This window comes from Canis lupus, chromosome 18, assembly GCF_048164855.1.
Source record: "Canis lupus baileyi chromosome 18, mCanLup2.hap1, whole genome shotgun sequence".
Taxonomy (NCBI): domain Eukaryota; kingdom Metazoa; phylum Chordata; class Mammalia; order Carnivora; family Canidae; genus Canis; species Canis lupus.
The window spans coordinates 7,720,262-7,736,130 of record NC_132855.1 but is presented as its reverse complement, the minus strand read 5'-3'; the positions used below and the strand labels follow the sequence as shown (position 1 = coordinate 7,736,130).

Below are 15,869 nucleotides of genomic sequence, written 5' to 3'. Positions count from 1 at the left end.
CTTTTCCCTCCCGGAGAATCCCACTTGGATTTCTCTCCTGTTCTCCTTCCTTGCTAATTGAATCTTCCTTTTTTTAATGTTTCTTTCCATTGTCTTTTCTTTGCTTCCTTTTGAAGAGAAAGTTAGGTTTTTATTCTCGTTTTACCTCTTTTCATCTTATTTTCTGTTGAATAGATGGTCTGTTGTTTTGTATCTCATCGCTAAGTTGGGAAATTCTCCACATCATTTATTTAATGAACTAATTACAATTCTTCTGACTTTAATTTGGTCAATTACAATTTATGTTTGGTTACCTCGAGTTCCTAGACTGACACAAATTGTGTCACTTCCAGCAGCTACAAATGCCATTGAAAATAAAAATTTGGTGTCGTTCCAATCAGTCAGCTCTCCCTTCTCCTTTTTAATTATTTATTTTATTTTTAAGGCTCAAACTTCTGTCATTATGAAGAGGGTTGTTCATTATTCCAAAAACTGCTAAGAACAGGATTGCTACCCAAGCAGAAGAGAATCTGTTTTAAGTGGTGAGACATTTGGGTTGATTGTGGAAGAAAAAGGTGCCTCATACTCTCCCTTCACTGGTAGAAATGCTTCTTTTTAGAATTCTGAGACCTGGTCCTTATTCACATTATTCTCAAAATAGAATGTAGTGACATTTATAAAAGGAAGAATGAATTCTACTTTGTTTCTTCACACCTAAATACTTCAAAATTTAAACACTTCATGAAAAAAGATTAAAAGTGTATCTATTAACACTAATATACTTAATTTAGTGGATTCAAGTCTGTAGAATGTTAAAACAATAAGATTAAGTGTTGAAAGAGACATTCTAAATATTTATCTAGCCCCATCTACCTATACCACTCTAATTGGTGTTTCTCTGAGATACAAAGAAAGCACAATTCAATTTGATTCAACAAATATTTATTAAATTACTATTATAGCCAAGACACTGTGCTAAGTACTGCATGGAATACAAATATTGGAAATGTGAAGTCTAGCAAAGGCTTAAGTTCAGTTCTGTTTATCTCAGACAAGATTTATTGAGCACCTAGGTACTATGCTAAGTATTGAAAAATAGAACACATTTTCTGTAGGCAAAGAAATTTACAGTCTGATAAGTGGGGGTTGATATATCTTTAAAATCACATGTAAAATTGTGTGTGTTGGTGGCATGTGTGTGTGTGCACATTTTTTTTCTCAGAAGAGAGATACTATCTTCTAAATTCTTAGAAAGTTCAATGACCCTAAAAATATTAAATGTATGTGTGCAGTGCAGCGTATACTCTCAGGGCTGTAAGAGGGATCCAAACAGGACTCTTCCTGAGCCTGGTCCTTCAATTGCCTACATGGTGCTTCGGCCTGGGCAATGTGCTGAGGTGATCATTAGCTGCGCATTTTACGAGGAAAAGGAAGATGGTCTTCAGAATCCGAACAAAATTTTAAAGTTAGTGCTAAATATAGGGATGTTAAATGTTACAGGAGAGAAGGGAATAGTCAGTAAATCCGGGAATAGGGCAACATGCTTTTGGATCCTTGGAGGAATACAGCTCTGAGGAGCCTTGGAAGGCACATAGGGCTTAAGTAATTGGAAACAGAAGACAGTGCATACCTGGTTTGTGATGACGGCCTAAAAAAAGCTACAGAGCAAGGAATAAGCAGAAACAGACAGTGACTCTTTCTCTGATGCTTTAGGATGCATCCTGAACTGATGGAGTCCTGGATCCAGACTCTTTGGAATCCAGTTGTCCTTCAACTCAGCTCTAAAAGTTGCCACACCTGCAATACCACTGCTGGCTGGGCCAGAGGCAGAGATATTGTGTGCATAAATTTATACACATAAACACACACAAGGCTTAGCAAAAGGCAAGCTCTTCATAAATAATATTAATTAATCAACAGTGATCAAAAGAGCTGTGTGATTATGTGTGTGTGTGTGTATATATATATATATATATATATATTTGCACACATGTGCAAAAGCTAATGAAGAAAATTAGTTCCCATGATCAAGGAGTGAAGAGGGAGAGGGGAAGTATTGCAATGAGAAAAGCAATAAATAAAGGCAGAGAGGTGGGTAACCTCATGCCCCTTCCTGGAAATGGTATTTCATTTGAACTGTTGTTGAAAGAGGAGTCCATCAAGGACTGAATTTGATGAAGTAAGAGCTCATGAAATACAATGTATACCATGTTCAGAAGCTTAGGTTTTAGATATCAGAGAAGCTTTAAAAGATTTTAAGGAGAGGAGCAATATAATTAGATTTAGATCTTAGTGTCTCTGGCAGTAGCCTGGTCAGTAAGGCTAAAGATCAGGACAGATTTGCACAGTATTACAACAGATTAAGCGATAGAAGATGTCACATAGATGAGGAAATAATACAAAGTAAAATCAGTAAGAATGGTCCTTTATGAGATGTGGGAAATGAAGGAAAGGGAGGGCATCTAGGATAACTACCAGGTTTATGGTGCAAGTGACTAAACAGAGATGGTTCTATTCAACAAGGCAGGAAACACAAAGGCAGGGAAAGCATTAGCCAAATTATGACCAAATTACTTGAGACAGGTTGAAATTGAGGAATCTGAGGAAGTAATGCAGTAGTCGACTTTGTAAAATGAAGCTTGAGAAAAACCTTTAGCTCAGGGGTTAGCAAACTATGCCCAGGAAGCCCAGTGTGGCCTATTACCCATTTTTGTACATCCTGTGAGCTAAGAATAGTTTTGCCATATTTAAATGGTTGAAAAATCAAAGGAAGAATAAAAGGTTGTGTCAGTTTGGAGCTGCCATTAAAAAGTACCACAGACTAGGTGGTTTAAATAACAGAAATTTATTTTCTTATAGATCCAGAGGCTAGAAGTCTGACATGTCTACAAGGCATTGGCAGGGTTGGTTTTCTCTGAGGCCTCTCAGATGGCTGTCTTCTCCCCGTGTCTTCACGTGGTCTTCCTTCTGTATTTCTCTGTCCCAATTTCCTTTTTTTTTAGAAGAGTACCAATCATAATGGATTAGGGCTCACCATAATTACCTCATTTTCATTTAATTACCTCTTTTAAAGACTCCATTTCAAAATACAGCTGCATTCTGAGGTACTAGGAGTTAGGACTTCAACATATGAATTTTTTTTGGGGGGGGGGACACAGTTCGGCTCCTAACATGTGATCAAACACATGGGGAAGTTGCATAAAATTCAGATTCCAGTGTTTTATTGGAACACGGCCATGCTCATTTGTTCCTGTTTTATCTATGGCTGCATTTGTGCTACAGCCACAAAGTTCGATAGTTGTGGCAGAGACCGTATGGTCTGCAGACTGAAAAGCCTAAATTATCTACTATTTGGCCCTTTCAGAAAAAGGTTGCTGTTCTCAACTCTAGATAAAAGATAGGTTGGTAGCCACAGGTTAGGTCTGGTAATAGGAGTGATGAGAATACTAAGGAGTGAGTTGTGTGCAAGGAAAGCACCCCTTAGGACACAAACAAGTCAAGAAGGAGGAGGAAAAGAAGCTGCCAAGATAATGGAGACAAAAATGAACAGAGCTGTCAGTGAAAAAGAGGATTTGAACTTGCATGTGTGTTTCCCAAAAGATGTAGGATGAACAGTGACAAAAAAATGCAAGGGTTCTAATGACATGGAAGCCAGCATTTCACATAGGAGGAGCTGCTAAATTAAAGCAAACACTATAAAGAGATGAAAATAATAAGCATTAAAAAATGGCTTTGGGGTTTATTAATGATCTATTTTCTTTGGAAAGATATATAGTTGGATCTATATTACTCTAGTAGTATTACTATTTTAATATTTTTATATTTATTCAATAAAGTATTCAATATATTTTAAATTACATATAACATAACATACATATTTAATTTTATAAATTAAATTTTATAAATATTTAAAAAATATATCTCTGAAGTTTTGCCTTTCCAGTGAAATGCAGAATATTCCTCAAGAAAATAATCAAGTGTCTCTATTATAAGAATTTATATTTTGAAGACACTTCTTGTGAAATTGTCTTCAAAATAATATTTCAGTTAGTAGAGTGAGAAAAGAATAATTTTAAATACATTCTGAAACTATACTGAGTGCACATTTTACAGAGCAAGATTTGCAGATATCTCTGCCTTGTCACATTTACCAGAAAAATACCAGATTTCCACTTCACTTTATGCTGAGAAAATCACTGTAGTTTGTAATATATTCCTTTAATGTTACTATCAAGTCCTTAACTATTCCTTCTTAAAACAAACCACTTTCATATAAAGAATGAATCTTACTATAAACTTCCACATTTTGTACTAGTTCATATTTTGTGCCTTGAACAAAGTTATTCAAAAGAATGTCACTGAGGAGTGTATTGCTAAAAGGGGGGGGGGGCATTTGAATAGACAACTGAGCCTTATTCATGAGCTAATGGTTTCAAGATTGTGAGTAGATCAAAATGGATGCACTCTTTGTATGCATTAATTAATGAGACCAGGGCAGAGGACCTATCCATGTTTGCTTATAAGCATCACTTGCTATCAACAAGAAATTAACTCAGGCATAGATTCAGAACACAAAAGCATGGGCATTTTAAAAAGTACTAAAGAAGGAACTGTCACTAAAATTGAATACAGTAAGGACAAATGCATGTTGAACACAGAGAATGCCTACTGGGTTTTTTTTTTTTTTTTCAGTATAATTTTATTCCTACTAAATTCCATATGCCTCTTATATTTACTCTTGAAAATTATTTTCCTCCTTTTTTTAAAATTATTTGGTTATTATCTTTAAATTTGGGTTTTTTTCCAAAAGATTTTCAATCCTTTCTATATTTCTTGGCACATTATTTATAAATCTTCTACCCAATGTTATTTATTTTCTAGCATTTTGCTTCTTAGGAAAGAAAAATATATTTGAAGGAAAAGACAGATAATATTCCAGAGATTTTTATTCCAGAAAAGACAGATTTCTATTCCAGAAAACACAGAGAATACGTCCATCTGAAGTAAGTACTTTGATGTACGTTCTAATATTTGTATTGGGCTGGATTTCTAATTACTCTATCATTTCAGGAGCAATGTAACAGAGTGGTCTGCACATGAAAAAAGTATTTCCATTTGGAAGACCCAGTGCTCTATTTAGAAAAGGCTCCTGCATATTAAAGTACTAGAAATAGATTTGTGATTAGATTATTTAAATAAATAAATGCAAATGATAATGTGCTTGGTGTTTGTAGCTAACATAAGAGCATAATTATGATTGCCAAGATAAACACTTCTTCAGCCATATTCTTGTTGTACTTAATGACTCTCTCTCCTTCATAGAAAAATACTTGATTTCAAAGAGTAAAAATTTCTTTTCAAAGAAAAAATTCTAGATTTTTCTGTCAAATCACAATAAATTTCCTATTTAATGTCAACACTAACTTTACCTTGTAGACCCGCTTTAGGTCTAATCTAACGGATCAGTTCTTTAAAATGTATTCTTAAAGAAAACTATTTCCTAGAACCTGAGATCATCATCTCTTTGGTCCTGGACAATTTTGTTAAATGGATACAATGTTGATACAACTTTTAGTTGCATTTTACTTTCAGGGGGAAAATTACTCCTGGCTGTAGAGAGACCAAAAAAAAAAAATATATATATACGTGGTTAAAATATTCTTAATACTGCCCTCTCACTCATTTAATTATTTAGGTGTTTTGATTTTTGAAACCCTATACTTTGTTTTTCTTAGAATGTGGGTATGGATATTGAATCCAGCATATACACTAAGATCACCAAAAGGAAAGCAAACATTTTATAAGAACATAGTGATTCTTCATCCAACCAAAATTCACACACGGGGTCCTCAGTTTAGAAAAACTATGGGATAGTCAAGGCTGAACTCAAACTTCACTGTGGGAAGCGACTGCTAATCTCTATCAATTTGTATTCCTGATTCATTAAGCAGAGGGGAGAATTTAAGCCTAACTTTTGCTCAAAGTGCAGAGGCAAGAACAGCTGCAGTCTTCAGCCTGCTTTCCAGTTCATCAAGAGTTAAGTCCAGAAACACTGGAAAATGACTGAGCAGTCTTACTTTTTAACAAGTATCTTTACTATTTGCCAGAGTTTTTCAGAAATAAAACTTGCTGGTTTTTGCATGTATCACTCATTTCTTTCCATATTCTTTTTGTGAAAGTCATAAACAATCTAGAATTCAACCAAGTCTTGTGAGTTATATATTTTTGGTTGATTTGTTTGCATGCCCGTTCTCCAGCCATACCATATCCCTCAACACTCCACACACACGTGCTACACTTAGACTTCCAGGTAGCCAAGCAGAAAAAAAAACCCAGTCTCAGAAACTTGTTTCCTAAGTTAGGCAATATTTTCAACTTCCTTAAAGATGTTTTCTTTCATCGCTTCTTGATGAAAATACCATATGTCCCCATGGTTCACATAATAGAAAATGTAATCATATACATCTGGGCAAGGTGAAGAATGCCAAGGCTGACCCAGGAGCCAAATTATGTTACCTTAATCTTCCACACTTAGTTCAGGAAAAAAAAGTTAAAACTTAAAATAATAGGGTCTAGAAGCACTAAAATGACTCTATTTCATAGAATTTGGAATTGTAATTTTAAAACCTTTTACAGTTTTTAGAAAGCTACCAATTAAGCTGCTAAAATTCAGAGGGTTTTTGCTTCAATATAATCCTCCCCCCAATATTTAATTTTCATTTGAGCAGTCAAGAAATATACACAGGACCTGGACAAATTATGAGGCTTGTCTTTTTTTTTTTTTTTTCCATTTACAGCCTCCACACTTTACCTCTTCCCAACCCTATCCTTTGGCCTATTCCCTACATTCTTTTTTGCTGTTGATAATTTTTCCCTTTTGATATAATTACATAATAACTGAGTCTCCTAAAATTCTAAAGGCATTGCCACACAATACTAAATATAAAGGACTTGACAGGCTGTGAACTAAGCTATTTGTCTCCCTAAGTACACTCAGGTTATCGCCTTTATCTCTAAAATCAAGTTTCTGTCTGTATTGGTTATTGGATCACAGGAGAATGGATTTGGATGGATTTGGAAGGTGTGTTTGGGATAGTACAAACAAAATTCATCATGGAGTATTATGGCCAGTGGTAGTGATAAAGAGCATCTCAGAGAGAAGGCAGTCATCCACGGTGACAGTTGAAAGCAGGGCCCTTAGGGCTGCTATGCAAAAAAGAAAACAACATTGATTTCAAAGGTGAACCCCAAGAAACAGGGGCTGACTTGCAACTGGGTTGCTTCTCTTGTGGACATTCCCATAGGTGAGCAGTAACAGAGACTTTTATATTTAAAGATAGTTTTTGATCCTTCAAGATATTTTGAAGTGGTATATGAACAGCTGGTATATGATAATACTATAACTTTATTTTCTAAAAAAGTTATTTATACTTTAATTTCTTAAAAAAAACTATGTTAACATGGTTTATTTTGCTATGTATAGTAAATTGAAAGAAATAATTAAAATGTGGTCCTTGACTTCAAATAGCTAGCTGACAGTCTTATGAGGTAGAGGACTATATTTGCCTCCTGTAATGCACGATGGAGAAGAGGTTTAGACAGTGTACTGTGTCAACATTGAGCAAAGTTTACTAGTCTTGACTGGGCATATAGAAAGGCTTTATTAAGGTATCTGCTTTCATATATGAAATACTTCAATTTTAACTTTAAAAATGTTTTACAAAGCAGCCATTCATGCTACTAGTAGTTTGAAAAATTTTTGGCAACACCAGACAACAGAAAAAATCTGAAATATATACCTTCAAATTCATTTTGTTTGGACTAAAACATTAATCAATGAAGTTTTACACAGAGGCAATGTGATTTTACTATTTTTTGTGTCTTACTCCCATTTTTCATCTCCTCTCCTTTTTAATCTTTTCCAAAGCCATCTAGGCTCCTCTTCCCACAATTCCTTTGCACTTGGTCACCATCTCCCAAACTAAAGGAAAGGGCAGGACTCTCCAGGACTTTTCTCCGGGAAGAAAGTGGTTACAATGGTACTTAGGGGTCGAGAACTACCCAAAAAGGTGACTTTGGATCAGACAATGAAAAGACCCTGTCTGTCATATGCAGAGGTGTGAATCTGACTTTACTCTGTAGGTGTTTCAGTGAAGGACTTTAAGCAAGACATTGATAAGACCAGATCTGCATTTCAGAAATATGATTGCAACAGCATAGAGATAGGAGAATAATTTCACAAACAAAGAGATAAAGGTCTGGAGGGCAGTTATAGAATGATTTCATTATTGCCTTTTGGCATTGAAGAAGCTGTATTAGTTTGCTGGAGCTGCTGTAAGAGAGTACCACAAACTGAGTGGCTTAAACAACAGAAATTTATTGTCTCAAAGTTCTGAAGACTAGAAGTCTGAAATCAAATTGTTCTCAGGGCCAGTTCCTTTTTAGGGTAATGAGGGAAAGATCTGATCCAGGCCTCTGTCCTGTTTTTATGTTCACATAGTTTTCTGTATGTCTATATTTGAGTTTTCCCTCCTAAAATCATCCATCGTATTTGATTAGGGTCTACCCTAAAGACCTCATTTTAACTTGATTATCTCTGTAAAGACTCTATCTCTATGAAGGTCATATTCTGAGGTATTAGGGCTTAGGACTTCAATATAAGAATTTTGAGGGGATACAGTTCAATCCATGACAGAGACCAACAGACAAGGAGTAAATAATTTGTTTGAAATCGTAGGGTTAGTCAGGATTAAAATCTAGATCTGTTAACTCCTAGTCCAGCATTCTGTCTACTACACTGGAGGTGATGCAAGAAAGCACTCCATTGCCAGCCATCATTGTGGTTTCAATAAGGTAACTTCTAAAGTGCTTATATTGCCCATAAAGAATCAGTTATTCGCAAAGGAATTGACTAATGTCTTGAAAAAATTTTAAATTAGAGTCCTGATTTTAGCAACCAAATTGATTTTTTAATAGAATTCAGAAAGCAGAGTTACTCTTCTTAAAGCAAACATCATTAGGTAATTCAAAGTACTACACCCAAGCCCTCACTCACGCAGCATTATTTAGCATCATCCAGTTGATGCTTTCAAACAAATCCCAGAAGCACAGTTTGTGAAAAAATTAGATGGGATAGCTTGTTTTTACTGGTTAAAACTAAACTTTTTTTTCTTTTATATGAAATAAGAAGATAGCATTTTTTTTTTGTTTTCATAATAATGTTATAAAGCTTACAGCATAGTATTTAAAACAAACAAGGACAAAGGACTAAGTTGAGATAATATGGAGCCTAAGCTTGGGAAAAAATCTCAAATTCTTTCCCTGATGTCATATGTCAGCTCATATGATGTTTATATAGGATTTATGTGGGTGGTGCTCAGATGTTGTAGTCATTCAACAGATAGTTGCAACCAGAGATAATTCAAATTATTCATTATAATAAATCATTGCACCAGCAAATGGAAATTTGTTTAACACTACTAAAAAGACTTCATTTGTTGAAGAAATAGAACAGTTTTATCAATTGTTAGAATTTTTCTATGCCACATCATTTTTTTTGCCACATCATTTATTCTTTTTTTATATAAGAGAAAATGTATAATAACAATTAATTGGTATGAGGCTACACACAGATAGATATCCCTCAAAGATCTTGGAAATAAGTGAACTTGTCCATGGAAAAGCAAATAGTAAAAGCAACAAGAAATGAATTAGTAAAGAGATAAGCAGTCACTGGAAAGAGACAGGATGACTGACAGGCCACACAATCAGGCTTAACTCCAGTCCAGTTATACACACAAACACATTGCACGCACACACACATTCAAAGGAACTATGACTATCAGGAAAGCAATTGATCAGTGTAGAAATGGAAAGTCATATAGGCTGCTGTTAAACATTCTGTATGGTAGAGAAAACTCACATCTTAGCCATCGGGTATTTCCAATCCGAATGTCAAGGCTGTTCCCCCAGTGGAGATGAATGGAGGTGATGATAGCTGATGGACTTTATTGATTTCTGGTGCCATTGGCAGACCCCTTACTTTTTGAGAGGGGTGTGTTAAGCCACCTTAGAATGCGGCGATTCCATATTTGATTCACTTAACTCCTTTCATTCAGATTCTACTCTGAAGTAGCATCTTCCTGATTGATTTAGTTTTACCTACAGAGCTTGACTATAGAAAGAGAACACAATACTAGAATACAGTCTAGTACCATATGATAGTCCCTCTTCTAATTGAAAATTAGTACTTCGACAGCCTGGTATCAGTCCGTCAAACTTTTATGCATCCTAGTTAGCCTAAAGAATTCTCTTAAGTCTATCTTTAGGATAATATTTGACCTTCAGAGAAAATAGACAACTTAATTTGGACTTTATCCAGTTCTGTCTGGCTCTAGGAGGATTCCCCTTAGATGACACCATTATCACTTTCTGTTTTTTCCCTATTCATTTCTACTTTGAGCAGTAAGAAAATGTTCCCACCATTATACTTCTATGAAGTTTTTTCTTCCTCTATTCTTAAGCAAAAGAAACATGTCTAATTGGCCTAATGTCAACCATATACATTATCTAAGTCAAAAGTCATTCTCTTTAAAACACACACAAATTGTTACTTTTAAGAATTTAAAAGATTTCACTCAATTAACACTGGATCAGTTTCATCGTAGAACTAATATTGTACCCTATGAGAAATACAATTTGCATTCCATTAGTTCATATTCTTAAAATGCTTCAAATGGAAATGTCTTTGAGTGTTAAGTATTTTAGCCTCCTGAAGGCTTGTTATTTATCATTAATGCTTCATCAAGAAAGGACCTTTTTTTTATAACCTAGTTTTAGAATTCCATCAGTAAGTACAAAGCTTCACAATAGGTCCTTGAACCTCCATTCTCAATAATAAGTAACATTTATCTCTGTGTTTTATACACATTATATGGAATTAGAGCCCCCTGCAGAGACATTAGATTAGGAATTATAAAACCAATGTGGCATGCAGTCATTGTCCTGATATTTTCAAACCATCAACAAAGAATGGAAAAAGGGGCATCTGGGCCCTGACCTACCATGTGGGACCATATTATGCAGCAGGATATCTCTATGAGAGTCACTAACTAGACTGCCTGTGTAAAGCTAGATAAGGGGTAAGCTTAATGCTGAGAAACTCTATAAATAATTATGCAGTTCACCAAGCAAGGTAACACTGCACCCTGCAGGGTCTGAATCAGATGACTCAGTATGTGAAGAAAAATATTTGTATTTAACTGGAATTTAATTTAGTTTCACATCCTCACTATAGGTTAATCTTCCTTAAAAGTAGGTCACTAAATTGGTAGTGTTTTGAAGTGTTAATTTCTTTTGCCATGTCTGTCATGTCTAGAGACCAACTTTTGTAGTTTATAATGTAAATCCACACTGATCCAGACTAATTTGAGGGGTTAATTCCATGGTGATCAATGAAATGGCTAAAATGAAGACTACTGTTTAACTGTTAACAAGAGGATTTCAAGTAAAGGTCCTTCAAAACCTAATTTAATGAGAAGGGATTCATATGTGATTAGCTCCATCATTCTTAAATATGTGTTAATAACTGTCTCTAAATAAATATTTTCTGAAGTTAAATATATATCTATATTTAATATCTATAATATATATATATATACCTTCCTTCTTAATTTGTTTTATGAAAAAGAATTTTTCCTTATAGATAATTTCCAAGAAATCTTCAGATCAGCCTGGATCCAATTTTCTTAACTCATGAATGGTTTTTGAGCACACAGTGGATGGTGGGCATTTATATTATGTCTCCTTACAAGCAGACATTGTCACACAAAATCAGCGACAGCTTCTTGCAGCCTTGAAAGGTACATCAATTTTTGCATCCATCAGAAGAGCAATCTTCATCATTATTTTTATCGTTACCTTATTAATTTCTCTCCATTACTCCTAGTAATCTCTATTTATAGAGACAGGTAATGCTATGATAAGTTCTGTTGGTTAGTAGAGATGTTTCTAATCCAACTGACAAACGTCCTCTGAAACACTTGAGCTCTTAAATTAACCTGGTAAGTCATGCTTCATAAGAGCCAGTAAATATCCCAGTTCATTTTGGCAATCCAAGGAGATTTTTTATAATCTGGAAAAGGTTAAGAGATGCAGCTCAGGTTCCTAGGACAGTATTTGACATACACTGACCTTACCTGAGGAAAAGCTATTCTTCCTAGAATCTCAAGGCAAATTTATGATTCATTCTGTACCATTAGGTTGTGTACAGATAGTACAAAAAAAGGTGTTGGGAAGAGAGAACTAGTATTTATTGAACAGTTGTTTTAACTGTTCAAGAGCTATAATAGCCAGCAAATGATGGAGTTGTACACAGGTAGACTTATTTCATTCTCACAAAAATTCTACAAGGTAAAGAGGGTCAACCTACCAAATTCATTCAATAAGTAAACATATATGGATGATAACACACTATTGTATAATGAAATTTGCTATGAGAATAGACCTTAACTGTTCTCATACACAAAAAGAGAGAACTGTGTGAGATGATGGACGTGTTAATTAACCAAATGGTAGAGGGGAATCCTTTCACATTGTATATGTATATCAGATCAGCATGATGCACACCTTAAATATTTTATAATTTTATTTATTCACTATACCTCAATGAAGCTGAGATTTTAAAAAGAAAGGAAGAAAAACCTCAGAGATAATAATCAACTTGGCTGTAAGACAAGAGAGATTTGAGTCAGGCTCTTTATACTATGTAGGCTCCAACATAGTGGACTACATAAAAATAATTTTTCATTTGGTGTATCAAGACACACATAAATAGACATATACACACAACCTTGACAGCAAAATAAAAAGACAAGTGACAAACTAGGACAAAAATTATTTGTGATTTATGTCACAAAGAATATCCTTAATATACAAAAGGCTTCTGAAAATAAAGAAGAAAATAATCAACAACACACTGGAAAAGTAGAGAAGAGATATGAATAGTAAGATCACAAAAAAAAGAAATCAAGGCGTGTGGCTCTCAAATATATGAAAAGGTGCTCAATATCACACATAATAAGTTAAAATCCACTGAGATACAGTTTCACATCTAATAGATTGGTAAAATTCAAAATTTTGTTATTATTTTCTAGTGATTCAAAATCCAGATTCCAATGGACATAAAGCCTATTTTCATAAACATTTAAATTTACAGGAAAAAAGAGAGATGGAAAGGAAAGCTTCGGAGTAAAAGTTTGAAAGACATTAAAAATATTTGAGGGATCCCTGGGTGGCGCAGTGGTTTGGCGCCTGCCTTTGGCCCAGGGCGCGATCCTGGAGACCCGGGATCGAATCCCACGTCGGGCTCCCAGTGCATGGAGCCTGCTTCTCCCTCTGCCTGTGTCTCTGCCTCTCTCTCTCTCTCTCTCTCTCTGTGTGTGTGTGTGTGACTATCATAAATAAAAAAAAAATTAAAAATATTTGAGACAATTAGGAAAATTTGAACACTAGGTAGATAATTATACCAGTAATTTAATAATGTAATAATAAAATAAAATAAATTATTGTTAAAATTTTTGTGTGATAATGCTGTGGTGAGATTTTCTTTCTTAAGTCCTTATATTTTAAAGAAATACACTGAAACATTTATGAATAAAATTATATTTGGCATTTGCTTCAAAATAGGTCAGGGCAGGCAGGCAGTGGAGTTTATAAACCAAAATCAACTATGAGTTGATTGTTATTTAAGTCAGGTGATAATTCTATGAATATCTACCTTTTTATGTTATTGAAATTTTCCATGATAAAAAGTTTTCAGAGTGTCAAAGCAATATATGTTAAAAATATAATTGTTCCTCTGAAACTCATTTGATGAAAGGACATATCAAAATATTTTTAATTGTGATTAAAAAATGACGATGTCTCTATCAAACTCTGAAATTCTGAGTACAAAGACAAGGTTTCTTTATTCAGGATTGCATACCAGACAGCTTCTAGTTCAAGATGAAATTCCTTGTGTTTCACGTCCCCTAGCCATTTTCCTTCATTGAGATGCTCTCCCTAGGTCCTCTCTTCTTGTATACTGAGTGCTTCTCCTTCCTTACTCTGTTTACCTTACTCTGGGCCCTTCTCCTACCTCTTCTCTCTGGAAGCATCCTAGGAAACTAAAAAGTTGTTAATGCACAATAATTAAATTCTCTCTCTTTTTCTCTCCTTATTAATTGAGGGACTGCTGTGATAATCATCTTTATCCACACGGAGTGACTGTGAAATTATTTCTTTATTTTTAAAAAAAATTTTTTTTTGATTTTTTATTTATGATAGTCACACAGAGAGAGGAGAGAGAGAGAGGCAGAGACACAGGCGGAGGGAGAAGCAGGCTCCATGCACCGGGAGCCCGACGTGGGATTCGATCCCAGGACTCCAGGATCGCGCCCTGGGCCAAAGGCAGGCGCTAAACCGCGGTGCCACCCAGGGATCCCTGAAATTATTTCTTTAAAGGAAATCTTTCCCCACATTTACATCACACTCTGCGCTATAACTGTATTGCTGTATGTATTAAATGTATATTCTCAAAATCTTGGTATTTTGATATAGTAATTGACCTATAGCACTCGTATTTCAGAGTATCAGTTTGTTAGGAATGAATTATATTGTTGTTATTTAGATTTTTTAATTTATAAAGACTCATTTTGTTTACTGTTAAAATATGTATTATATTATTACTGAAAAATATGTATTATATATTAAATATATATATTAGTTAAATATATATTATATATTTGATGTATACTTGATGTATGTCATCAAGCAATTATCTTTAAGTAGTTATGAATTATAAAGTCATCACATAACATGTAATAAACTTATCTTCTATGCTTTAATTTTTAAAAACTCACTTTATATTATTCTCCCAATTTTATTTCCTCTTCTTCCAAAATGTAATGTATTGAGATAACTACACAAGTTTCAACTTACTAGAAAACTCTTGTATGATTTTAAAGTTAACTTTAATTATCTGTAGCAATTTTGGGACTGTGCAGAATTATTCATAACTGCCATATCAAAAGTCATCCTTATTATTTCAACAGAAATTTATGGAGTTCCAGGCAATGTGTTAGTTCCTGACAGTAAAGAGGCATCAGTTCTTTCCCCCTTTCCCTGAGTATCTCCACCAGAGTCCCATCTCTCTCCCAGGGTGTTTAGCTACTGCAACTCCCACTTCCCCTGCAGCTTCTATAGTTCAGATCAAGAAGGTGCCGTTGATTCTTTTCTATGTTTATTTAGCGCATGAAACCTTTTACTCTTTTAGAATTCATGCATCTCAGAAGTATAGCATATATTTCTGGGGAGCTATTCACTTGTTTTAGACTTGGGCAACTTTTTTTTTTTTTTTTTTTTTGATATTGCTTCTGGAAACAAAAGTAAAATGTGTTTAAGGGAAGATCCTGAGGCCCAAATGCAAATGTATACATTAAACTATTGCTTGGTCTAAATGCAGGCAAGTGGCATCCTCGGAAAGGCTAACTATAGACAGGACAGCCATTTTTAGAAGAGGCTAGAAACAGCATCCTAACTTTTAGGAATGGCCAAAAATGCATTTGCTTCCATGATGTCATGTGTCCAATATTAGGTCACCTGATAAGTGTTGGGATACATTTTTGCTGCAGTACAAGAAGTTTCATCATATGCACCTTAGCTGATTAGTTATCAAATTCACTAGTGTAATTGAATGTGAAATGGGAAAACAAACCTAATTCCTTTTTCCTAGAAGCAAGTTCTTTTTGAGAAATAGCACACCATTAAGCTAGTTGGTTTGGAAAAGACTCCGTAACTTTTTATTTGAGCCCTCCCAAAGACAATAGCGACATTATTCCCCCATGGTTTAG

The 15,869-nt window shown here is 34.6% G+C and overlaps 1 long non-coding RNA gene across 1 annotated transcript; it reads left to right on the top strand.

Annotated features, from left to right (window-relative positions):
- The first annotated feature begins 77 nt into the window (after positions 1 to 77).
- On the top strand, positions 78 to 14,558 carry LOC140609436 (uncharacterized). Its single transcript, XR_012011270.1, has 4 exons — positions 78 to 521; positions 4,861 to 4,982; positions 11,684 to 11,840; positions 14,305 to 14,558. It is a non-coding gene; the product is annotated as an uncharacterized lncRNA (long non-coding RNA).
- Positions 14,559 to 15,869: the final 1,311 nt, after the last annotated feature.